The sequence below is a fragment of the Petaurus breviceps genome, unplaced genomic scaffold, assembly GCF_028583685.1.
Source record: "Petaurus breviceps papuanus isolate PSGF00001 unplaced genomic scaffold, PetGlider_PUasm1.0 90760, whole genome shotgun sequence".
Classification (NCBI taxonomy): Eukaryota; Metazoa; Chordata; class Mammalia; order Diprotodontia; family Petauridae; genus Petaurus; species Petaurus breviceps.
Window position 1 is genome coordinate 1,869,614 of NW_027187338.1, and position 7,122 is coordinate 1,876,735.

The following is a 7,122-nucleotide window of genomic DNA, read 5'->3' on the forward strand; positions in this document are numbered from 1 at the left end:
ACACACACACACACACACACACACACACACACACACACACACAGAGTTCTTCTATGGCCTCCTTGCCAACGACCATACCCATTGTCAGAGCACAAAGTCTACTAGCCCCTTGTGACCTGTGGTGGTTCCAAATGAAGTGGCACTTGAGGGACATGGAGAGAGAGGGGACAGGCCGGGCTACGGGATGGATGAACAATATGTCTAACTTCTCCCCCTCCTGCTGATATGTGTGAATCAGCTCACCCTCGGGAAAGGGCCCAGGGGCTGAGGCTCCAGCTCACCCCCTCAAATGGTATATATAGATAGAAGGAAAGGTATAAATAGACATGAGAGTGCCATAGAAATGCAGGCATTCACAGACACCGAGGTCAGCTCCCACTGCAGGCCCCAACCCCAAACCTAAAGAGTGTTTGAAGAAAAAAGATAATAGTCTAAATCAGTAGCACTTTGTTATTCTTGGTCTCTCAAGTTTAGTCCTAAATTTAACCCACTCTTGGCCCTAATCCTGGCCCTACCTTTAACTCTAAACTAAACTTTAACTCTTAATTTGACCTTACTAATTCTGTCCTAACTCAAACCCAGAGTTATAACTAGGTCAGGGAAACCAGGGTTTTGCCTCTAGGATACCAAAATTTTGAGGGCAAAGAAATAATTTATTCTCACTCAACAATGTATGAACAGCTGAGCTTAGAACTTAGACGGCAAGCACAATTTGTTTAAAAAAGGAAACTACCAGATGATGTACTCCCTTCCTGACCCCACCACCACCAAAAGTGAAATACAGATGAGTTTTCTTGGCCTTATGCCCTACCTTCCACGGCCCCCAGCAGCATCCTCATGATGCCCCATTGTCTTCCCCACTGGACAGTGTCCTAGGATCTATCTCTCCTTCATTTTCATTATAAAGTTCATTTGAGGGGCATGTTTCACAATGTCTGTCGCAGGACATAAAAGTACTAGTGACAGTTCTGCCCTGACCCTAGGTTTAACCCTAATCTTGAATCTGCCCCTGACCTGAGCTCTTGCCCTACTCCTCAGTTCTCCCTGTCTGTCCCTCTCTCCCAGAAGATCTGAGCAAGGAAGAGCAGCCCCTCTGTCTATCCCCCCCCTCTCCTGACCCGAGCTCCTGGCAACTCATCACAGCTACCACCCAAGCAATCTCTTGCATCTTTATTGGTCACACAGGACAGACCAGACGGTGTTTTTTGCAAACTCTTGAGGGAATTAAGTCCAGATGGCTGGCTTGATCTATTCCATCTGCAATACTTGTCAGAACTGAAAAACCCCTCAAACTTTCAGACAGTTACATTTTTTTTGGAGTTTTAAAGATGGAAAATGTGAGACCTGGGAGGAAAAAAGTCTGGAAACAAGTGTAGGAAATGAGACAGGAGACTTTGCTTCCTTGTGGACACAGTATGAAGTGGGAGGAGCCCATGTATATGAATGCACATATTGAGGAGCACATCTATACAGAGCATCTATCCAGAGAAGGGAATAAACATTTAATAAGCCCCTACAACCTGCCAGGCACCATGCTAAACATTTTACAAATACTATCTTATTTGAGCCTCACAACAACCCTGGGACATTATCATCCCCATTTTACAATTGAAGAAACTGAGGCAGACAAAAGTAAGGTGACTTGTCCAGGGTCACACAGCTATCTACTGGGACAAGAACTCATTATCTGAAAAAACTGCTAGAAAAACTGGGAAGCAGCCTGGGAAAAATTAAACAAAGACCAAAATCTCATACCATAAACCAAGATAAGTTCAAAATGGGTACATGATTTGGACTTAAAGAGTGATATCATAAACAAAGCACTGAAGCATGGAAGATGTTATCTGTCAGATCTATGAATGGGGGGAATTCATGAACAAGAGATAGAGAGGTTCACGGGAGCTAAAAGTATAAAATGTTTTACATGCACAAAACAAATGCAGGTAAAATTAGAAGAAAAGCAAGAAACTGGTAGGGGAGAGAACTTTTACAGCAAGTTTCTATGATAAAGGTCTCACCTCTAAAATATATGTATGGAACTGAGTCAAATTTATAAGAGTAAGAGCCATTCCCCAATTGATAAATGGTCAAAGGATATGAACAGGCAATTTTCAGAGGAAAAAATCAAAGTTACCAATATCCATATTAAAAAAAACAATCTACATCACTATTACAGAAATGAAAATTAAAATAACTCTAAAGCACCACTGCACAGCTATCAGATTGACTAAGATGACAAAAAAAGAAAAATGAAAAATGTTGGAGGTGATGTAGAAAAAAATAAGTACACTAATGGCTTGTTGGGGGAGAATTTGGAACCAAAAGTAAAATAAAATTGAATTTAAAAATTAAATTTAAAAAATTAGAGGCAAGAGAGGCAACCTGGTCTAGGTCTCTGTGACTATATTAGTGGATCTCCATCTACCCAGGTTCCCTAGTTTGGTATCTGTTGGCAGACACTGTCAACAGCAGCTACTTTTAAGATTACTGAAAGGGATAATTTCATAAGAGACTGAGGGTGATAAATCCAAAACTCTCTTAGCCTTGCCCCAAAATGCAAAACAGGTCAGTTAAACTGAAAAATATCTAGGGATTCCAATAAACTGCAAAGCTTAGACTCTATCCTGGACCTTCTTCAAGAATCATACATCGATTTGGAACTGGAAGAAAGACCTTAGAAAGTCATCTACCTGGAAAATGCTATCTATATCCAGAGAAAGAACTATGGAGTCTGAAGGCAAATCAAAGCATACTATTTTCACTTTTTTTTACTCTTTGATTTTTCTTTCTTGTGGTTTTTCCCTTTTGTTCTGATTCTTCTTTCACATGATTAATGTGGATATATGATTAATATGATTGTACATGTATAACCTATATCACATTGCTTGCTATATTGCAGAAGGGGAAAGAGGGAAGAGGGGAGGGAGGGAGAAAAATATGGAACTAAAAATCTTATAAAAGCAAATGATGAAAACTATCTTTACATATAATTGGAAAATAATAAAATACTATTAAGGGAGGGGGGTGCGGGAAGAAGGTCATCTACCTACTGATTTTATGGATGATGAAACTTTGGTCCAAAGTGACTTGCCAAGGCAACACAAGTAAAATATGTCAAAGTCAGGATTTGAACCCATGCCTCTATTTCTTCTTTTCCCTCTCCTATCAATTCCCATTAGTTCATTCAACACTCAATGCAGTCCTGATGAGGCCACACCTGCCTTAGGCTTTATCCAGGGAATCAGAACATTAGAGATGGATGCCCACTGGTTGGACAGATATTTCTCAGTCTCCTCTTTCTCAACCCCACTCCACAGGGAGAGTTTTGCCCTGACCTTGGGACTGGTAGAGGGGCTGACTTGGGCTCACAGACTTGCTGGTGGATTCATGGAAAAAGAAAAAGGAAGTACCATATTTCCCCGATAATAAGACCTATCCCGAAAATAAGCCCTCCCCTTACTGTGTAAGATTCCTCTAAAATAAGCCCTCCCCCGAAAATAAGCCCTATTGAGATTACTACTGTAGTGAAGGTGATCCCCTGCGCTACACGCTACATTATGGTACCCTCTGTATGTACCGTCCCCCCCCCCAGTGAAACGCACGCTGGGCTCCGAGCTGCATCCAGTCAGAGCTGCAGCAGTGAGCGCGTCATCCTGTTCTTCCCCAGTGACTTGCTTATTGAATAAAGGTACATTTTTTTGTTCACATTTACCTGTTTATTAAAATTGCTGTCAATGTTCATTAAAATAAGCCCTCCCCTGAAAATAAGCCCTCTGGTGTTCTTCTGTCCAAAAAAAAAATAAGACAGTATCTTATTATCGGGGAAACACGGTAACTGAGGGACCCAGAAGTGGTATAGGCTACAGAGGGCTTGACGCCCAGAGCTCCCCAGAACTGAGAACCCAGAACCAAACTGGTACCAAGAAATCCTGCATAAGCTCCATCAGTATGAATCATGCATTCCTGAAATCCCTTCGGGTTGCCATCAGGGGCCAGAGATTTTTCCTTTCCCCCCACCCCTTTCCCTCTCCCAGAGAAGGTAAGAGTATTTCTTGAGTGATGTCTCCATAGAGCATGAGACTTTATCCTTGTTTCTTAAAAGTTGGTTTATACTTTGGTGTTTGTTTACTTTTTTTCTTAGGCAAATGTGGTGAAACTATGTAGATCAAGATCTGCTAAATTGTGTTTGCTATTGCTTTCAGCAAATGTTGAGTGGAGTGATTGCAAGCAGCCTGGGAGGGAAGAGAGATAGGCTGAAAGTTGCTGTATCTTGCCAAAGTGAGATTTCTGGCTGGGGGTTCAGAGCTTGGGGGGGGGGGGGGAAGCGTATTGATTTTTTTTTCTTTCCTTTCTTTTTCTTTTTTTCCCCCACAACTTCCCAGGGCAAAGAGTGTATTCACAATCCCTCTGAACAAATGAGTTAGCAGCAGTGACCGGGCACTTAATTGCCGGCTGAGCTGGCATTGAAGCAGGAGCTAACCATTACTATGGCCTGGTTTAAAAGGAAAACCACTCCTACGGGAGGTAGGTACCAAGGAATGGTTAAAGAGAAAGGAGGAGGAAGAGCCTGGCTCACAAAAAAAGTAGGGAAGAGTAATCTGGAAGCGGCCAGCTCTACCTGACTGCATCAACTCGGTCTAACCAACCCCACTGCCGAATCATCATCCATCACTATCATTTGAATAGTACTTTAAGCTTTGCAAAGCATTTTATAAATATCTCATTTGATCCTCACAACAACCTGGGGAAGTAGGTACCATTGTTATTCCCCCATTTTATAGATGAGGAAACTGAGACAGGAAGAGGTTAAGTGACTTGCCCAGGATGTCAAACAGTTAGTGTCTGAGGCTAGTTTTGAATTCAGATCTTCCTGATTCCAGGCCCATTGCCCTGTCTCCTGTGCCATGTCCTTGCCTCTATAGCTACAAAAATCAGACCCAGATCTATTTATCTACCCTGATCTCTCCTGAATTCTAGTCTGGCATCACCAAATGCATGCTGGAGCCATCCACCTAAATGTTCCATCAGGATCTCAAACTCAATGTGTCCAGAACAGAGCTCATCTTCTCCACTAAACCCACCCCTCCTCCACACTCCTATTGCTGTCAAGGGTACCGCCATCTTTCAAATCACTCAAGATCACAGCTTTGGAATTATCCTTAAAACTCCACTCTCCTTCTCACCTTCCATATCCAATTAGTTACTAAATGTATTGATTCTCCTTCCACGATATCTCTCAAATCCTATTTCTTCTAGGGTAAAATACAAACCCTTCAAGCTGGCATTTAAATCCCTTCACAATACAGCTTCAGTCTACCTTTCCAGGCTTATTGCACATCCTTTCCCTTCTTACTCTGTATTCTAGTCAACCCAGCCTACCGACTCTTCCCTAAACTTGACATCCCATCTCCTTTCATCATTCTTTTTCACAAGCTGTCACCTGTGCCTGAAACACATTTCCTTCCCCGCCTCTGCCTCTTAGAACCCTCAGCTTCCTTCCAAGCTCAGCTCAGAAAACTCCTCCTGATGGAACCCTTCCTGACCCACCCAGTTCTCAGTGCTCAGGACCTTAAATTATCTTGTTGCTGATCTTCACATTGTGACTGAGCATTGTATCCCCTCCCCCCACCTCCCCCAGGGGAGAAAAAATAGAATGCAAACTCTTTGAGGGTAGGGTCTATTTCAACTTTAGTCTTGGTGTCTACAGCATTATTTTGTAATTTTAGTCATGTCTGACCCTTTGTGACTCCACTGGGGTTTTCTGGCCCAAGATACTGGAATGGCTTGCCATTCCCTTCTCCAGCTCATTTTATAGATGAGGAAACTGAGGCAAACAGGGTTAAGTAAATTATCTAGCTAATAAGAGTCTGAGATCAGATTTGAACTCAGGATGATTAGTTTTCCTAACTCCAGGCCCAACATTCTATCCATTGCATAATAAATTTTTTTTTCAGTTAAATTGAATTGAACAGTGTAGATGTGGCATAAAGCCAGGTATATGTTCAAATAAACTCTAATGGGCTTTCAAGAACCAGTCATTAAATTTTCAGAGTAAGTATTTACACCTTGCAAATCAACAAAAGCTTTAAGTCAGTATTTATCTTATTGTTGTATTGATTTTTTTGACTTAAGAAAGTGATGGGGAAAATGGTAATAATGAAGATTAAAATTTAAAAGATGTCTGTATACATTTTTTTCAGAGAGCTGGTTATTAAATATTAACCAGCATGCCACTGCATAAAACTAAAGTAATTTCTGTATAAAGTGAATGAAAGGAAGGGGGCAGTAGGCCCATGAGACTCTTCCCTAGTAAGATCACATCTGGAGGATTTCACCCACTTCTGAAGGCCACATTTGAGAAAATATATAAACAAATTAGAGAGTTACAGAGGAAGGCAGCCAGTGCCGTGAAAGGAAGGAAGACCATTTCATACAAGGGTCAGTTGAGGAACATGGAGAGGCAGAACCTGAAAAAGAGAAACTTCTGGGAAGGAAAAGAATTGGAAAAAATACTATTAAAAAAGGAAAGAAAAACAATCCTTGCCTTCAATAAGTTTAAATTCTAACAGGGAAAGACAAAACACAAAAAGGAGCTGAAAAAAGAGAGTAGAGGGAGGACCAAGGTGCCCAGCACAGGGGAATGGTTTTGAAGTCCAGAGTCAGGAACAGGCCTAGAGAAGAATGAACACAGGCCAGTCTAGCTCCTCCACAAAATGGAGGCTCCAGGAAGAACTGAGTCAGAGGAAATTTGGTGGAATGGCTGACTCTAGGTTAAGGTAGCTTAAAAGAGACCACTTTCGATTTGTGATGAAGGGGTCAACCTGGGGCCAAACAGAAAGGATCTTATTTCCTCTGGAACCTAGAGAATAGAAATGAAAAGCTGGCTCAGGAATGCACAGTTCTTAAGGAGAGTTGCCCATTACCTGAGCCTTTGCATAGGCTGTTTCCCCAATGCCACCCCCATCCTGAGCTTCCTCCAAGTTTCAAATCAGGTGCCACCTCCTATGGGAAGCCTTTCCAGATCTTCCTGGTTGTTAGCTTTCTCTCCCTCCCCAGAGTATATTTTTACCTGTTTACCTGTTGGATCCATCCAGTAGAATGCTTTGAAATTAGGATCTTTTA